The sequence below is a fragment of the Dendrobates tinctorius genome, unplaced genomic scaffold (genome assembly GCF_039654945.1).
Source record: "Dendrobates tinctorius isolate UK_male_01 unplaced genomic scaffold, ASM3965494v1 ptg000112l, whole genome shotgun sequence".
NCBI classification, from domain to species: Eukaryota; Metazoa; Chordata; class Amphibia; order Anura; family Dendrobatidae; genus Dendrobates; species Dendrobates tinctorius.
Genome location: NW_027361780.1, coordinates 3,034,552 through 3,054,530, shown reverse-complemented (window position 1 = coordinate 3,054,530; position 19,979 = coordinate 3,034,552). Strand labels below are relative to the sequence as shown.

The 19,979-nt window shown below is 42.6% G+C and overlaps 1 protein-coding gene across 1 annotated transcript in view; it reads left to right on the top strand.

The window, feature by feature from the left end:
- The first annotated feature begins 5,358 nt into the window (after positions 1-5,358).
- LOC141100971 (cyclic nucleotide-gated channel cone photoreceptor subunit alpha-like) overlaps positions 5,359-19,979 on the top strand; it is a 111,411-nt gene continuing 96,790 nt past the window's right edge. The window contains exon 1 of the mRNA XM_073589742.1: positions 5,359-5,777. The gene's annotated coding sequence lies outside the window, so the exon portion shown is untranslated. The remainder of the gene's footprint in view (positions 5,778-19,979) is intronic.

The following is a 19,979-nucleotide window of genomic DNA, read 5'->3' as shown; positions in this document are numbered from 1 at the left end:
GCTTTACACGTGAGATCGTCGTGGGACACTCATTATTTAGGACTATGTCAGACCAGGGAGTATTTGTGTTGGTTTATTATTTTATTTTTGTTACAGGAGACAAGGGGTTCAGTGATTAGGTGTTCAGTAAGTATGATAAACTAAGATTAATAAAGGAGTCTATGTGATTATTTCAAATAAAGGACTTTATTCTGGGTGTCTGTCTTTATTTACCACTGGCTGAAGAGCCCGGCGCTGCTCGGGCATAGTAACTAACTGTGGTTAGTTATAGCAAATTATAATCATCCTCCATCCCATAGTCCCGTGCCCATATACCCATCATACATATCCATGATCCCATAGGCCCGTGCCCATATACCCATCATACATATCCTCCATCCCATAGTCGAGTGCCCATAGACCCATCACACATCCTCCATCCCATAGTCCCATGCCCATATACCCATCATACATATTCGCCATCCCATAGTTGAGTGCCCATATACCCATCACACATCCTTCATCTCATAGTCCCATGCCCATATACTCATCATGCATATCCGCCATCCCATAGTCCCGTGTCCATATACCCGTCATACATATCCTCCATCCCATAGTCCAGTGCCCATATACCCGACATACATATCCTCCATCCCATAGTCAAGTGCCCATATACCCATCACATATCCTCCATCCCATAGTCCCGTGCCAATATACCCATCATACATATCCTCCATCCCATAGTCCAGTGCCCATATACCCATCACACATCCTCCATCCCATAGTCAACCATTATGGCATCATAATGAGCGGCGGGGCTTGCAACCTATGATGACATCAGCATCGCCATGGCAACCATTATGACATCATAATGAGGGGCAGGGCTTGATACACAATTTTTCCCCGTTATGTAGATAGGGGCAAAATTGTTTGGTGAACTGGAACGCGCGGGGTTAAAATTTCACCTCACAACATAGCCTAGGACACTCTCGGGGTCCAGACATGTGACTCTGCCAAATTTTGTGGCTGTAGCTGCGACGGTGCGGATGCCAATCCCGGACATACACACATACATACATACATACATACACTTGAGCTTTATATATTAGATATCACTATAGAATTAGTAATGGATAGGTATCTTATAGATGCCTGTCTATTACGAAGCCATGGGCTTGATGTCAATACAAGGGTGACATCAACCCCACAAATGTAACCCCACTAGCCACCGCTATAGGGCATGTGGGAAGAGAAGAGGCTAAGTGCCAGAATTGATGCATCTATAAGATGCACCATTTCTAGGGCGGGTGAGAGCTGATGTTTTGAGCCTGGGGGGGCCAATATCCATGGCCCCTTCTCAGGCTATTAATATCAGCCCGCAGCTGTCTACCTAACCTTTGCTGGTTTGATTTTATAGGGGGACCCCATGTCAATTTTTTTCTGGGATTCCCCTGTAAACTAGCCAGTAAAGGCTAAACAAATATCTGTGAGCTGATATTAATAGCCTAGGAAGGGGCCATGGATATTGGCTTCTACCCAGAATATTAACATCAGCCCTGAGCTGTTGGCTTTCCCTCTGCTGGATATGAAAATTACGCAGGAGCCCACGCAATTTTTTTTTACATTTTTTGTAAAATAAATAGATATTGCGTTTAACGCAGATTTTGTCTGTGTGTCTTTTATTTAACTCTTTATGTACCATTTTACTAATGAGGGTATCTGGCTGACACATACATATAATATATATATATATTATATTCACTTATATTTGTTTTGTGTGTGTATGTAAACATATTTGAACATGGTATGTAATGATGTTATGGTCTTCAATGGAGAATGTAAAAGAAGAGGTTGGACAAAGAAATGACATCACAATTTTTTTTCTTGTTAAATAATATATCTTTATTTAGTTTGCTAATCCGCAGACAAATCAGCATGAAAATCCGCATCAAATCCGCATAAAAAAACGCACGGATTTTCAACTGCGTTTTCTGCCAAGAGAGGAAGAATCCGCGCAGATTTTTACAAGACCAAATCCACAATGTGTTCACATACCCTAATGTTTTCATACACCAGAAACGCGTCAGGTTTCTTGAGGTTCACTCACTTACCATGTTTTATTAATTTCTTCCAATAAAGAAAAGTTTTATAAATATCCATAATGCTGTACTGTTGATTCACACCAAAGTACAAAGAGGGCCGAGATACCTTCGCTGATGAGCATAATGTCACAGATTATGGGACTAGAATCTGTTAACAGTATGTTTATTAAGGAAACTAGTCCATTCGCTGTACGTGGAGTCAGGAATGATTCTTTATCCTAACATGATTAACATTTACCTCATGGGATTTTCTACTCCCAGAACAGTAGTATGTCCTGTTATAGGATGAACTCAGTAGAGATATGTCTCCCCTCAACCTTAACTATGAAAGAGTTTTGAATTTAGCACTTAAGGGCAGTAGCTAAATTGAGACTCCTGTTTCAAAACAGAAGAAATACTAAAATACTAGGCCAATCCGAGCATAGTTGTTCCTTTGACTAAGCCCAGTTGCAAAGAATGAGAAAAAGGAAGATGGATCTGGGTTCAGAAACACGAGGACTCTATAACTGGAGTCAAAGCCAGAGACAAATTGTAAAATGGTAGACCAGCAACACAAAATATGAGGCACATTGTGCCTGTCCTGAGGCACAATGCCTATGGCACAAGGCCCAAAACCAGACGCACAAGACACAAAGGCACAATGCACAAAACCAGAGGCACAATGAGGCACATTTAGGCACAAAGGCACCATGAGATGCTATGAAGCACAAAGGCTCTATGAGGCATGAAGGCCCTATTAGACACAGAGGCACCATGAGGTACTATGAGGCCCAGATGCACTATAAAGCACGATCAGGTACAAAGGCACCATGAGGTGCCACGAAGCACGGAGACTATGAGGCACAGAAGAACTACAAGCACAGAGGAACTATAAAGGCACAGATGCACTATAAAGCACAATGGGGCACAAAGGCACCATGAGGTGCTATGAAACACAGAGGCTCTATGAGGTACTTTAAAGGAACTATAAAGGCACAGACACACTATTAAGACACAGAGGCACTATAAAGCACAGAGGGACTATAAGGCACAGAGCCACTATGAGGCATAATAGAACACAAAGGCACCCTGAGGTGCTATGAGGCACTTTAAAGCACAGAGGCACTATAAGGTACTGTGATGCACTATGAGGCACATGGAATCATAGAATGTTAGAGTTGAAAGGGACCTCCAGGGTCATCGTGTCCAACCCCCTGCCCAATGTAGGATTCACTAAACCATCTCAGACAGATGACTGTCAAGCTTCTGTTTGAAGAATTCTATTGAAGGAGAACTCACCACCTCACATGGCAGCCTGTTCCACTCATTGATCACCTTCACTGTCATAAAGGTTTTTTTTCTAATATGTAATCTGTATTTTCTCCCTTTCAGTTTCATTTTATTGTTTCTCATGTTTCCATGACAATGAGATTAATAATGATCCCTCTATACTGTGACATCCTTTCAGATATTTGTAGACAGCTAATAAGTCTCCTCGTCACCTTCTTTTTTGCAAGCTAAACATTCCCAGATCCTTTAACAGTTCCTCATAGGACATACTTTGCAGCCTGCTCACCATCCTGGTAGCTCTTCTCTGAACTTGCTCCAGTTTTTCGGAGTTGGGAAGGAATTTTTTTCCCCAATGTGAAGCTTACTGTTTGCCACATGGTTTTTTTTTGCCTTCCCCTGGATCAACATGTTAGGGCAGGTTAGGATAGGATATGGGTTGAACTAGATGGACTTAAAGTCTTCCTTCAACCTTAATAACAAAGTTACTATGTTACTAATGTCTTTTTTATAATGTGGAGCCCAGAACTGGACACAGTATTCCAGATGATGCCGACCAAGAAGGAGTAGAGGGGGAGAATTACTTCATGTGATCTAGGCTCTATGCTTCTCCTAGCACATCCTAGAACTGTATTTGCCTTTTTTGCTGTTGCATCACACTGACTCATGTACAGTCTGTGATCTATTAGTATTTCCAAGTCTTTTTTACACATGCTGCTGATTAGTTATATTCCTCCCATTCTATAGATGTAATTTTATTTTTCTTTCCCAGGTGTAGAATATTGCATTTCTCCCTGTAAAATCCTATTCTATTAGTCGCTGACCATTGTTCATGCTTATCTAGATCCTTCTGAATCCTTTCTGTCTTCTATAGTGTTAGCTATCCCTCCTAGCTTTGCATCATCTACAAATTTGATTAGATTACCTTCAGTGCCCTTATCTAGATAATTTATAAAAATGTTGAACAACATTTGGGCCAGGACAGAGCCTTGTGGTACCTCACTTGAAACACTTTTCCAATTGGATGTGCACCCATTTATTACCACTTTTTGAGTATGATCACTGAGCCAGTTATGAATCCACCTTTATGTGTGGTACAACATTTCCCTGCTTGTTTTTAAAAAATGTTTTACTTCAAAGTAAGAAATATTTGAGAACCTGTGCTGTAATGTCTGTATACTCTTTTGCTTCTCCCCTGCCCAGGAGCTGTGGTATGATCAGACCATGTCCCTGTATGGTCAGACACAGCCATTACACCGTACATAGGTGCACATTTATAAGATTATCTCAGCACAGGAACATTTTATTTAAGCACATACAATTGTGAAAATTATTATTATTCCAAGATCTATTGATTAAAATAAACTTTTGCTCGTGGAAAAACCCCTTTAAGGCCACGTTCCCACGATGCGCTTTTGGTAAGTATTTGATGTTGCAAATTTTCTGCACCATTTCTGCATCTATTAAGTAAATATGCAGCTTAAAAAAAACACTGAAACCTCACTGTGGAAACTCATTATCTGCATAAAAAATGCATGTAGAAGTGTTGCTGCATATTATTATGCACACGGCATGCATTTCTGCACCCAAAAATAAAGCCGGTGCGACTTATTACATGGAGTAAATGTGATGTCATAGGAGAAGCAAAGACCCAAAACATTGCATGAAAAACCTGCAGAAAAAAAATGAAATAAAAAACACAAAACATATTTGCATGAAAAAAATAAAACTAAACTTGTGATAACTGGTGCTGAATTTGTCTAAATTTGCCAATATTCATGCATTTGTATGCAAAAACGTGCCTCAAAAATGCATAGTGTGCATGAACCTTTACAGATGTGAAAAATGGAAGGAATCTCCCTTGAAACAGTGTGACTTGTACTTTACTGAATCTGAACTTCAAAAGAATGTAAAAGGTTTAGCACATAGAGGTGCAAATCCCAGGAGTGAGGCAGTGCTAGTTGTCACCCTGGGCAGAGAGGAGCAGTGCCAGGCACAGGTCCATGCTGGATGTGGCAGCAGCAGGGGGAGGACCGCACAGCTGCCAGGCTAGCGTTGTGATCGGAGCTGTCCACACACCCAGTGCTGAAACCTGACAGTGCCCACCATTAGCCTGTCAGCTGATTCCCCTGCACAACTGCTGAGGGCGCCACTGATCTCAACCTTACAAGACACAGAGCAGGAGGGATGGCTGCTGGAAGTCTCCAGACCACAGGCATGGAGAGCTGTGACTGATGACAGAGATGGACACTCACAGTATCTGACCTGGGAACTACCCCATAAAAGGATGCTCCACTACCAGCTCAGCACCATCATCTATGAAGCTTCTGAGCCTTGGAGGCATTGCACTATGCCAAAGACTTCCTTCAACTGCTCCCTTCTGTGTCTACAGCAATAAACTTCTCACTATGCTTGCGACCTGGATATAAGGTGAGTGCTGAAAATATAGGGGGTCTCTAATATGTTTATATGCAGGGGGATCTATGTACAAAATATGATGAATTTACCTACAGGGAAAGCTTAAGGAAAGGGGTCAGTTGCCATAGCAATCAAAATTAACAAAGCACTTAACAAGATAGCAGTCCTGGATCTTCTCTGCGATCAGGGGAATTAGGCTTTCACTTTAATTGCCCCTGGATCAGAGAGATTTCTGTTCAGAGTCCAGATAATTTTCATTTAAGATGATTATTGTTACTGGGAAAATATGTCTTGGTGGAGTTCAGAATATAATAAGGATATATTGCACTTGTCGTTCTGAGAAACCTTCTTAAGATGTGGAAATAGGATCATTAAGTATTAGATCAAATATATTTTCATGTAATGTATTCATCTGGTATTATAAGTATGTACATATAGTATGATGTGCACATGGGGTGGGATCATACTGTGGCACTGAGAAGTCTGGTGGTGTATTCGGAGAACATCTCACAATTCTAGGCTTGGACAACAGCAGCTTATAGCTACACTGTGATTTTCCCGTGAACTGGCCATCTCCTCTGTGTCATATAGGGATTAGACTAAATGGCTTTTCCTATATTTCTGAAATTGAAATGACTTTTCCAAGGACAAAAACAACCGTGCTTTAAGCAATGGCTCCGCTATTAAGAGACAATCATATAGATGTATTCAGAAAAGCATTTCAATTCTCACTAGCCAGTAAATCAGCCTTCTCTACCACAACACTCCTTGCTGATGTTTCCACTTGCTTTTGTCCTTTTTCATCACATCAGAACAAAGGGGGGAAGGTTGACCATTGTGTTTATTGTGGAAAAGGAAGGAAAAAGAAATCAAGGTCTTTAACCCTAATCTGTCAATGTAAATGGTTGAGTTGTAGTTTTTTTTATACAGTATATATATATATATATATTGTTATGGTAACAAACTTTGTTGAAATAACTTGATGTTGAATCACGTCACGATCCTGATGCCATGAGTACATTTTATCTTCAGTAAAACACAATTTTTGCCGTCTCTTTTGGATGCTGGCTCATATATTTCAACAATTAAGGATTCTGAGGGGTTGTTTTTACATCTAAATGGAAATACAGTTCTATAAAATACATGAAACTTATCCAGATGAGTATCTGGTGTACCCCATGTATACTAGGCACTCAGGAAACAATAGAAGAAGCAATAATCACATAGAATCTAACCAAGCATCAGTTTTTCATTTCATAGTGACTTTTTTGCAAGTGCGTTGAGAGACTGAAATTACACGAGAAGATGGATTGATCGGGATACATCATTGCGTTTTTGCCATTTTATCAGCGTGAATAGCACTTAATTAGCGACTTTTTTTATTTGTGAAAAATTCATCAAAATTTGCACCTCTCAAAGTTTTCTTTTGTTGTTCATTTCATTTTCTGATTTTTTTTTAAGTCAATTTGGCTCATTGCAAATGTGTTAGACTGATTTAATAAATGCAGCATTTTAATAAGTAGCAATATTTTTGTGCAAATGTTCTTCAGCTTCACTCAGAGTGATTATATGCATACAAAATTTTTGAAATGTTTTGCAGAACATGTGACTTCTTTTGCTCTTAAAAAAAGCTCAAAAAAGTTTGCAGACAAAAAAGACCATTCCACAGAATTTTTTAAAAAGTAAAAAACTCATGAAATAGGTCTGGACAGAAATGATGGTACCCTTAACTTAATATTTTGCTGCACAAAATTTTGAGGCAATCACTGCAATCAAACGATTCCTGAAACTGTCAATGAGACTTCTGCACCTCTTGACAGGTATTTTGGCCACTCCTCAAGAGCAAAGTGCTCCAGTTGTCTCATGGTTGAAGGTTGCCTTTTCCAGACGGCATGTTTCAGCTCTTTCCAAAGATGCTTAATAGGATTTAGGTCAGGGCTCATAGAAGGCCACTTCAGAATAGTCCAATGTTTTGCTCTTAGCCATTCTTGGGTGTTTTTAGCTGTGTGTTTTGGGTCATTATCCTGTTGCAAGACCTATGCGACTGAAACAAAGCTTTCTGACACTGGGCAGCACATTTCTCTCTAGAATCCCTTGATAGTCTTGAGATTTTATTGTACCCTGCACAGATTCTAGGCACCCTGTGCCAGATGCAGCATAGCAGCCCAAGAACATAACAGAGCCTCCTCCATGTTTCACAGTAGGGACAGTGTTCATTTCTTCATATGCTTAATTTTTCCGTCTGTGAACATAAAGCTGACGTGCCTTGTCAAAAAGTTAAATTTTTATCTCATCTGTCCATAGGACATTCTCCCAGAAGCTTTGTGGCTTGTCAACATGTAATTTGGCAAATTCCAGTGTGGCTTCTTATTTTTTTTTAACAATGGTGTCCTCCTTGGTTGTCTCCCATGAAGTCTACTTTGGCTCCTACAATGGCAGAAGGTGCGATCTGACACTAATGTTCCTTGGGCTTGAAGTTCACCTTTAATCTGTTTAGAAGTTTTTCTGGGCTCTTTTGTTACCATTCGTATTATCCTTCTCTTTGATTTGTCATCAATTTTCATCCTGTGGCCATGTCCAGGGAGGTTGGCTACAGTCTCAGGAAGCTTAAATTTCTGAATAATATGTGCAACTGTAGTCACAGGAACTTCAAGCTTCTTGGAGAAGGTCTTATAACTTTTAAATTTAACATGTTTGTCTATAATTTTCTTTCTAATCTACTGAGACAACTCTTTCCTTCGCATCCTCTGGTTCATGTTGAGTGTGATACAGACCATGTCACCAAACAGCACAGTGTGTATCTGTAGCCATCTATACAGGCCCACTCAGTGATTCCAAAATTGTAGACACCTGTGATGCTAATTTGTGGACACACCTTGATTTAACATGTCCCTTTTGTCACATTATTTTCAGGGGTACCATCATTTCTGTCCAGGCCTATTTCAGGAGTTTTATTTATTTATTTTTTTTAATTCTGTGGAAGCATGGTTGAAAAGCAATGTCTGACTTTCATTTGTTCATTTTAATAGATTTTTGACCACGTATGTAAAGAAAAAAATGGATAAAAGTATATATTGCAATATACTTCATCAGTCATAAAGATACTATGTAAATATATTTTTTAATACATATGCTACAAAAGCCTTTTCTTTTTGAGGGCCCCTCATTTGGGCCTCTATCAAATAGCACAGAGTTTGACTACAAAAAGCATCAATTGCATTAGTGGACCTATGCATTAAGCTGCAGTTAAACTGAAAGATTACTGTGAAGAAGCGTTCTTAAGAATGCTCAATTTACAATAATCTTTCATTGTAAACAGCCTGCCGATTACCTGAGCAAAACGCTCATTCATCAGTCAGGTGAAAATCTGTGTAAATAGTACTCGCACTGCTGAGAACCAAAGCAACCTATGTGCTCTTAATGATCCATTATAGAGCGCTCAGTGCAGATTGTTTATTGTGGTCTCCTTGTGTGAACAGGCTATTAGATAGATGACTCCTGATCAGTAAATGTTTACCGATTTGGGGTCTTTTTTGCCGTTAGTCAGTCCGTGTAAATGGACACTTAGATGAACAATCCATTGTTTTCCTTTGAAGTGAAGAACTGACATACAAAGTAGTCTAAGATTAAATGTGCATGTGGGTGGGACTCGGTGCCAACACACAATGAAAGATGAATTACAGCCAACTTGAGTCTAACCTTGGTAGTTTCCCTTTAAATACGTTTTTCAAGACATCCATAGAGCATCCAATATGTTAATAATAAACCGGTTATGTGTAAATGTATCAGTAATTTGGTAATAGTACAATCCTTAATAGCAGGAGTGATTATATCTGATCAGTCGCAAGTGGAAAAGTAGCAGAAGAAGCGCTGTTTAGAAAATTGCTGTAATATATATGAAGGTACTATGGAATCTGATTGCGTGGAATAAACGAATCTGAGACCAAAGTTGAGACAAACAAACTGTATTGACAAAGCAAAAGTAAACATAAACGAACAGAGGAATTACTGAAATTACATCGAAGGTTAAAACAGTACAAAACAGAAATGTTCAGCAGCTATGCTAGCGGAGCGCACCTGCTAATGCAAGCAAGTCCAGAAATTATATGCAGTAAGAGTGCGACCTTCACTTGTACTTGGTAGTCCAGAAATACGCAAACAGTGAAGCCAACACCTTTCATGGAAGCCCCGTAATATGAAGATGGTGAACCACAAAGAGAAGGTTTTAGCCATATTTAACCAATTAAATAAATAATTAATTTAAAAAAATGGCATGGGGTCCCCCCTTTTTTGGAATTACCAACTAAGGGAATGCAGACAGCTGTGAGCTGATGTTATTATTCTGGGAAGGGGCCAATATCCATGGAGATTCCCAGCCTATTGATAACACATCACAGCTGTTTGCATAGCCTTTGCTGGTTATTAAAACATGGGATCCAAAAAAATGACATGGGGTCCCCCCTATTTTTAATAACCAACAAAGGCTGAGCAGACAGCTGGGGCTGATATTAATAGGATGGAAAGGGCCATCAATATTGGCTCCTTCCCAGACTAAAAACACTAGCGCTCAGCCGACACAGAAATGGTTCATCAACCCAAAGGCATCACCAGATTTTCATAGTGTCCCTCAGGCGTATTGAACGTATTCCCCTCTTTAATGCGGATGAGATTATACACCTCCTGGTCCATCTTAGAAAACCATTTTTCCTCTACAATTTGATTAAAGAGGTCTGGAATGAGAGGGAGGGGATAAGGATCACAGACAGTGATCGTATTAAGTTCACGGAAATCTAGGCTAGGGCGTAACCCCCTATTTTTTTTCTTTACAAAAAAGAACCCTGCAGCAATGAGGGATGAGTATGGTCTGATATGAGCTTTAGCCAGGCTTTCCGCGTGTAAGAATTCCAGATGTTCGATTGGTGTCTGTTTTGCCCTTGTCCAAGATGGAGTCTGGTACTTCGCCCTGTCCTTGAATTTCCTGTTGTCATGCTATTTAAGACCTTTTCGGGGATCCTCCTTGCTTGAGTATTTTGTTGCTGTTGGCTTCTGAGCTTCCTCCTGGCTTGCTTCTGGAGTTCCTGCTGCTGCTTGTTACTCGGTGCTCTGCCTCATCACTTCCAACTGCTTTCAGTCTTCTGTGCTGCTTCCTGATCCTGGCTGAAGTTACCAGTTGTCCAGACTTCTAAGTGAGAAGCTATACATTTCTGGGACTGCTGTGGTCTGTAAGAATTTAACATTACTATTACTCCTTGGACTGTGCCTGTGCAGGCTGCCGTGCTGGACTTGAGTGGGACTTTTCAGCCCAAACGGTACACTTAGAGACCTTCTCCTTGTTATGCTCCACCCGTGTATTTCTGGAATTCCATGAAAGGTGTCGGCTCTTCTGTCTCCATATTTCAGGACTTCCACGTATAAGTGCCGGTCGCACTCTTGCTTCTTAGTACTGCTGGACTTCCACATATAAGTGCCGTTTGCTCTCTTGCTTCATATTACTGCTGGACTTGTGTGTATTGTCGCGCCCCGCTATTATGTTTGCTGGACATTTCCGTTTTGTGCTGTGCATTTCGCTGTAATTGCAGGAAAGTCTCTGTTAGTTTATGTTGTACTTCTTAATTTGTTTAAATACAGTTTATAACTCAACTTTGGTCTCAGATTTATTTTATCCCATGCAATCAGATTCCATAGTACCTACATAACTGTTACACTTCGATTTAGTCCTTCATGGCCTGTCTCTCTGGACCAGAGATATTATACAGTCTGCTCTTGGGCAGCTTGGCACCACAAATGAGATTAATGGCACAATCATAAGGATGATGGGGAGGGATTTCTTGGCACCCCTGCTTCAACAACACATCCCTAAAATCCGACAGGTAACTAGGCACAGACTGGGTATCCACCCTAGCCAAGCTGGTACCCAAGCAGTGTTCTTGACAATACACACTCGAATTTACTACTTTCTGAATCTGCCAATCTATTACAGAATTGTGCAGAGTGAGCAAAGGAAGTCCCAGTACCACAGGCGAGGGCAGACCCTCTAGCACATAACAGTCTAACACCTCAGTGTGCATTGCCACCACCTGAAGCTGTAAGTCTCGGATGACGAGTAAAATGCACGTCTCAATGGGGCAGAGTCGATGGTGATTATGGGTGTGGGTCTGGACAGAGTATGTGGGATGAGACCTTGGACCTGGACGAACCTAGTGTCAATCAAATGAAACCCTGCCCCATTGTCCAGAAATGCAGACACGTCCACCTGAAACCCACCGAGGTGGATTACAGCTGGTAGGAAAAATTGTGTCTTACCCACGGAGATGATGAGCACACTCGGGTTGCTAACCTCCCCGCCACCCGGGCCACCTAGTTTTCCTGGCAGTTGTTTGCTATGTGATTGGGAGGGACAAGTGCCCACAAAATGACCCTTTTTACCACAATTGAAGCACATGTAGGAACGTGTGCCAACTGGGGGGTGGTCCCTACAGCACACTCCATACCTTGCAACGGCCGAAGTGTATTCCAAAAGACTGGAGACCGGAGCCCATAGACGTTCAAACAGTTTCTTTTATTTAGGTTCCTTTAACAGCATCAACAACTCCGGACAGCTCCTACACACCTGCCTGAGTACCTTTAAACATGTCTCCTCCTTTCCTCCTCTGCTTCCCCGGTGCAATGTCGTTTCAGACTCTCTCACTGTAGCTGCCTTAGGCCCAACGGCCACAGCAATCACCTACTCGGCCCGTCCACCCGCTGCCACACCTACTTCGCTTCAGTGCCCAGCTCTCCAGCAGTTCAGTACCCCAGGCTTTCTGTCCCTTCCGCTGTCTTCCAGAGCCACCCCCTTTCTGTGCTCTCTCTTTTCTTCTTCTCTGGCTCTCTCCTCTGTCTCCTCCTGAGCTCTTCTCTCCCCTAGGTCTCGGAACCTCCCTCTTTTATCCCTTCAGCCTGGAAATCCCCTTCTCCTGTTCCACTAGCTCTGCCCACCATGACTTGGCCTTTCCTAGACTTAGATGTTCTTAAGGCCTTTCCTTTCCCTGCACTCTGTCTCCCCCTAGTAGCCACAGCCCTAACTGCAACTTTGCAATAAACAGTAACCACATATTTACAACAATATGAGGCACAGTATACACCAGACAGACATACATGTCATGTGGCACATAAGCATTTTAACAATTTACATTTGTCCGAGTCCACGCATTTGTCCACCCTCCTACACACTCACCCCTTGCGCCAGACAAAAGACAGTTTACCAGAGTGAGGTGCCGCCCCCACCTGCATGGGTTCCTCAGTAGGCTCAGTGCTAACCTCCCTTGACCCCGGACCTCCCGCACACAGAGGTGACTCCCTATGTCTCTGGCAAAGACGGTGATCAACCCGGATCACCAGAGACATGGCTGCCTCAAGGGAGTCAGAAGACTCATACAGAGCTAATGCATCCTTCACTCTTACTGTGAGCCCCTCACAGAACTGACTACGGAATGCGGGGTCATTCCACTTGGTGTCTGTGGCCCACCTCCAGAACTCAGCAATAATCATTGGCCGGCTGGTCTCCTTGCTAAAGTTGGCGCAGTGTGGACTCGGCTAAGGAGACGCGATTGGAGTCATCATATATAAGGCCCAGTGCCAGAAAAAATCTCTCCACCATCTGAAGCGACAGTCAGATGGGAGAGAAAATTCCCATGCTTGAGGGTCCCCCTTGAGGAACGAGATTACCATCCCACACGTTGGTCCTCTGTACTTGAGGAAACCTGACGTAGTCTGAAGTACAGTTTACAGGCATCCCAGAACACAGCAAACTTGTCACGCCCCCCAGAGAACCTGTCAGGTAAAGTGATCTTGGGCTCCACAATGGTTTGCCTGAGAGATGAGATTCCCATACCAGATGTATTAGAGTGCTGCAAAACCCCCATGTGTAAATCTGCCACCTCCCGCCTGAGCTGCTGCAGTTGCCTTGTCAGAGCAGTGATTGGGTCCATAATGGATCAGAAAAAATGGTTACGGTCAGAGCAAAAGTCATGACACAGCTGTTGGGCGACCCAGGACCAGGGGCTCCTCTCCAGTCCCTAACACTAGGGGGTGCCCTAACTCGCTCTGCTCCCCGGGATACTTCTGAAGGTAAATATGCTAGGACCTCCACCCTTGCCTTAGCTTCTGAGTTAGAACTCCCTCCCAAGCCATATAGCAAATTCTTGCTCTAACAAGGATTTGTAACAGAGCCCAGATTATACATGGGAATGGAGTGGCTAACCGAGCTCAGCTGTGAGCACAGGGATTCCCAAAATGGCCTATTAACCCCTGTTCTGCCACAAGAAATAAACACATTTAAAATAAAGGAGAAGTGCTTCTTCTCAGCACCGGAGTAGGAGTAATCAGACCCTGCGGTCTTCTGACTCCACACTGTTGCGGTAACCCGGTGACACCTGGAAGTGATGATATAGCCCCCACAGAGCCCTGACCTCAACATCATTGAGTCTGTCTGGGATAAAAAGATGAGACAAAAGGATTTGTGCACACTTACATCCACAGAAGATCTGTTTGGAACAACCTCCCTGCCGAGTTTCTTCAAAAACTGTATGCAAGTGTATCTTGAATAATTGCTATTTTAATACTATTTTGAAGACAAAGGGTGGTCACACCAAATAATGATTTTATTTAGATTTCTATTTTTTTAAATCACTTTACATTTGGTTAATTTATAAAAAAAAAAAAAAACTTTTAACACCTGCACACCTGCCTAACACATTTCCACTGTAGTAAAAGGGAACCTGTCACCCCTCAGGGCGTTTTTAAGTTAAAGAGCCACCTTCAGCAGCACTAAGGCTGCATACTGTGAAGGTGGCTCTTCTGTTTTTGACTCCTAGTAACACGGAAATATTGACTTTTCAAATAGCTCCTCATACCTATAATGTGTCCCATAGGTATGGTGTGTCCCCCTGTATCAGCCGCCTACCATCCGTCCATCATGCCTCTGTCCTGTGTCTGGGCACCGCCTACCATTCGTCCATCATGCCCCTTGTCTTGTGACTGGGCACCGCCCACCATCCGTCCATCATGATGCCCCTGTGCGTCGCTGCCTCCTCCTGTTTTGAATGCCAGCACCTGCCCATTCAAAACAGGAGGAGGCAGCGACGCAGAGGGGCATCATGATGGATGGATGGTGGGCGGTGCCCAGACACAGGACAGAGGCATGATGGACGGATGGTAGGCGACTGATACAGGGGGACACACCATACCTATGGGACACTTTACAGGTATGAGGAGCTATTTATGAAAGTCGATATTTCAGCGTTACTGGGGGTCAGAAACAGAAGAGCCACCTTCACAGAATGCAGCCTTAGTGCTGCTGAAGGTGGCTCTTTAACTTAAAAATGCCCTGGGGGGGTGACAGGTTCCCTTTAAATAGCTACCTACGGTAGGTGGAAAATAGATACAGGTGCACAAAGTTCAACCTCTTCTAATTCATTATCCAAGTACAAAAATGTTCAGAAAACACATAATATCAAGCTGGGCTGGGAACAAGAGGTATACACTCCCCACTAAATGTATATATCAAATATGTGGTGGAGTACTCCCATACCATAAAAACAACCAGAGAAAAACACCAAAGGATGTAGTTTACAAAGACCACCAATACAAGAATCTAAACTAAAAATCACTTTTTTTATTTACCATATATTAAAAATTCATCATCAATAACGATGTAAACATGTCTACTAAGGAGGGAAATAAATAGGGGAGCAATGCAATCCAGTGCAGAACATATGAATAGCAGCAAATTCTATATACCGTAAGGCAATCCCAGATTTGGACTATTAAGGGTAGACAAAGATTTATCAAATAGTATGGGTAAGATAGGGACAGAAGTCTAATGTGACATTTGCTGTTTAGTATCCAGTGTAAATACTCACCAGTGTCCTTTAGAAAAGCCGGCAATTCAGTGCACTGTACTGTAAAATCACACTGACATGTTACAATAACATACATAGCAACATAGTAACATAGTTATTAAGGTTGAAGTGAGACATTAAGTCCATCTAGTTCAACCCATATCCTATCCTAACTTGCCCTAACATGTTGATCCAGAGGAAGGCAAAAAAAAACCCATGTGGCAAACAGTAACCTTCACATTGGGGAAAAAAATTCCTTCCCGACTCCAAATACGGCAATCACACTAGCTCCCTGGATCAACGCAATATTAAGGAAACTAGTGTATATACCCTGTAATATTATACTTTACAAGAAAGGCATCCAGTCCCTTCTTAAATTTTAGTAGGGAATCACTCATTACAACATCATATGGCAGAGAGTTCCATAGTCTCACTGCTCTTACAGTAAAAAATCTGCGTCTGTGAGTATGCTTAAACCTTCTTTCCTCCAGACGTAGAGGATGCCCCCTTGTCCCCGTCACAGGTCTAAGAGTAAAAAGATCATTAGAAATGTCTTGGTTTTGTCCCCGCATATATTTATACATTGTAATAAGATCACCCCCTAAGACTTCGATTCTCCAAACTAAATAACCCCAAGTGTAATAACCTGTCTTGGTATTGCAGACCCCCTAGTTCCCTAATAACCTTGGTCGCTCTTCTCTGCACCCGCTCCAGTTCAGCTATGTCTTTCTTATACACCGGAGACCAGAACTGTACACAGTATTCTAAGTGTGGTCGCACTAGTGACTTATATAGAGGTAAAATTAGGTTCTCCTCATGAGCATCTATGCCTCTTTTAATGCATCCCATTATTTTATTTGCCTTTGCAGCAGCTGCCTGACACTGGCCGCTAAATGTGAGTTTGTCGTCCACCCATACACCCAGGTCTTTTTCAGTGACTGTTTTGCCCAATGTTTTACAATTATGCACATAATTATACATCTTGTTCGTTCTACCCAGGTGCATGACCTTACATTTATCCCCATTAAAGCTCATTTGCCATTTATCAGCCCAAGCTTCTAGTTTACATAAATCCTCCTGTAATATAAAATTGTCCTCCTCTGTATTGATTACCCTGCAGAGTTTAATGTCATCTGCAAATATTGAAATTCTACTCTCTATGCCCCCTACAAGGTCATTAATAAATATGTTAAAAAGAAGCGGGCCCAAAACTGACCCCTGTGGTACCCCACTGCTAACCGTGACCCAGTCTGAGTGTGCTCCATTAATAACCACCCATTGTTTCCTATCCCTGAGCCAGCTCTTAACCCACCTACACATATTTTCCCCTATCCCCATTGTTCTCATTTTATGTATCAACCTTTTGTGTGGCACCGTATCAAAAGCTTTTGAAAAGTCCATGTACACCACGTCCACTGCATTCCCTAGGTCCAGTCCGGAACTTGCCTCTTCATAAAAGCTTATCAGATTAGTCTGACAGGAACGGTCCCTTGTAAACCCATGTTGATATTGGGTCATAAGGTTATTCTTCTCCAGATACTCCAGTATAGTATCTCTTAGAAAACCCTCCAGGATTTTACCCACAGTTGAGGTTAAACTTACTGGCCTATAATTTCCAAGTTCAGTTTTTGTCCCCTTTTTGAATATTGGCACCACATTTGCTATACGCCAGTCCTGTGGTACATACCCTGTTATTATGGAATCTTTAAAGATTAAAAATAATGGTCTATCTATGACTGTGCTTAATTCCTGCAGTACTCGGGGGTGTATCCCATCCGGGCCCGGGGATTTGTCAATTTTAGTGCTTTTTAGACGCCGCCGTACTTCCTGCTGGGTTAAGCAGGTGACATTTAATGGAGAATTTTTATCCCTGATCATGTTATCCGTCATGGGATTTTCTTGTATAAATACTGATGAAAAAAAGTCATTTAGCATATTGGCTTTTTCCTCATCCTCATCCACCATTTCACCCAGACTATTTTTAAGGGGGCCAACACTATCAATTTTTAGATTCTTACTATTTATGTAGTTAAAGAATATTTTTGGATAGATAGAATACATGTATGCACATAGTATATATATATATATATATATATATATATGTATATATGTCATTGACACACACATATACACTCACTGGCCACTTTATTAGGTACACCTGTCCAACTGTGTGTTAAGACTTAATTTCTAATCAGCCAATCACATGGCGGCAACTCAGTGCATTTAGGCATGTAGACATGGTCAAGACAATCTCCTGCAGTTCAAACCGAGCATCAGTATGGGGAAGAAAGGTGATTTGAGTGCCTTTGAACGTGGCATGATTGTTGGTGCCAGAAGGGCTGGTCTGAGTATTTCAGAAACTGCTGATCTACTGGGATTTTCACGCACAACCATCTCTAGGGTTTACAGAGAATGGTCCGAAAAAGAAAAAAAATCCAGTGAGCGGCAGTTCTGTGGCCGGAAATGCCATGTTGATGCCAGAGGTCAGAGGAGAATGGGCAGACTGGTTCGAGCTGATAGAAAGGCAACAGTGACTCAAATTGCCACCCGTTACAACCAAGGTAGGCAGAAGAGCATCTCTGAACGCACAGTGCGTCGAACTTTGAGGCAGATGGGCTACAGCAGCAGAAGACCACACTGGGTACCACTCCTCTCAGCTAAGAACAGGAAACTGAGGCTACAATTTGCACAAGCTCATCGAAATTGGACAGTAGAAGATTGGAAAAACGTTGCCTGGTCTGATGAGTCTCGATTTCTGCTGCGACATTCGGATGGTAGGGTCAGAATTTGGCGTAAACAACATGAAAGCATGGATCCATCCATCCTTGTATCAACGGTTCAGGCTGGTGGTGGTGGTGTCATGGTGTGGGGAATTTTTTCTTGGCACTCTTTGGGCCCCTTGGTACCAATTGAGCATCGTTGCAACGCCACAGCCTACCTGAGTATTGTTGCTGACCATGTCCATCCCTTTATGACCACAATGTACCCAACATCTGATGGCTACTTTCAGCAGGATAATGCGCCATGTCATAAAGCTCGAATCATCTCAGATTGGTTTCTTGAACATGACAATGAGTTCACTGTACTCAAATGGCCTCCTCAGTCACCAGATCTCAATCCAATAGAGCATCTTTGGGATGTGGTGGAACGGGAGATTCGCATCAGGGATGTGCAGCCGACAAATCTGCGCCAACTGTGTGATGCCATCATGTCAATATGGTCCAAAATCTCTGAGGAATGCTTCCAGCACCTTCTTGAATCTCTGCCACGAAGAATTGAGGCAGTTCTGAAGGCAAAAGGGGGTCCAACCCGTTACTAGCATGGTGTACCTAATAAAGTGGCCAGTGAGTGTATATATATATACACTTCTCAAAAAAGGGAACACTTAAACAACAGAATATAACTCCCAAGTAAATCAAACTTCTGTGAAATCAAACTGTCCACTTTGGAAGCAACACTGACTGACAATCAATTTCACATGCTGTTGTGCAAATGGAATAGGCAACAGATGGAAATTATTGGCAATTATCAAGACACCCTTAATAAAGGAGTAGTTCCGTAGGTGGGGACCATAGACCCCATCTCGGTACCAATGCTTTCTGGCTGTTTTGGTCACTTTTGAATGTTGGTTGAGCTTTCACACTCGTGGTAGCATGAGACGGACTCTACAACCCACACAAGTGGCTCAGGTAGTGCAGCTCATCCAGGATGGCACATCAATGTGAGCTGTGGCAAGAAGGTTTGCTGTGTCAGTGTAGTGTTGAGAGGCTGGAGGCGCTACCAGGAGACAGGCCAGTACACCAGGAGACGTGGAGGGGGCCATAGGAGGGCAACAACCCAGCAGCAGGACCGCTACCTCCGCCTTTGTGCAAGGAGGAACAGGAGGAGCACTGCCAGAGCCCTGCAAAATTACCTCCAGCAGTCCACAAATGTGCATGTGTCTGCACAAACAGTTAGAAACCGACTCCATGAGGATGATCTGAGGGCCCGACGTCCATAGATGGGGGTTGTGCTCACAACCCAGCACCGTGCAGGACACTTGGCATTTGCCACAGAACACCAGGATTGGCATATTCGCCACTGGCGCCCTGTTCTCTTCACAGATGAAAGCAGGTTGACACTGAGCACATGTGACAGATGTGACTGAGTCTGAAGATGCCGTGGAGAGCGATCTGCTGCCTGTAACATCCTTCAGCATGACCAGTTTGGCAGTGGGTCAGTAATGGTGTGGGGTGGCATTTCTTTGGAGGGCCGCACAGCCCTCCATGTGCTCCCCAGAGGTAGCCTGACTGCCATTAGGTACCGAGATGAGATCCTCAGACCCCCTTGTGAG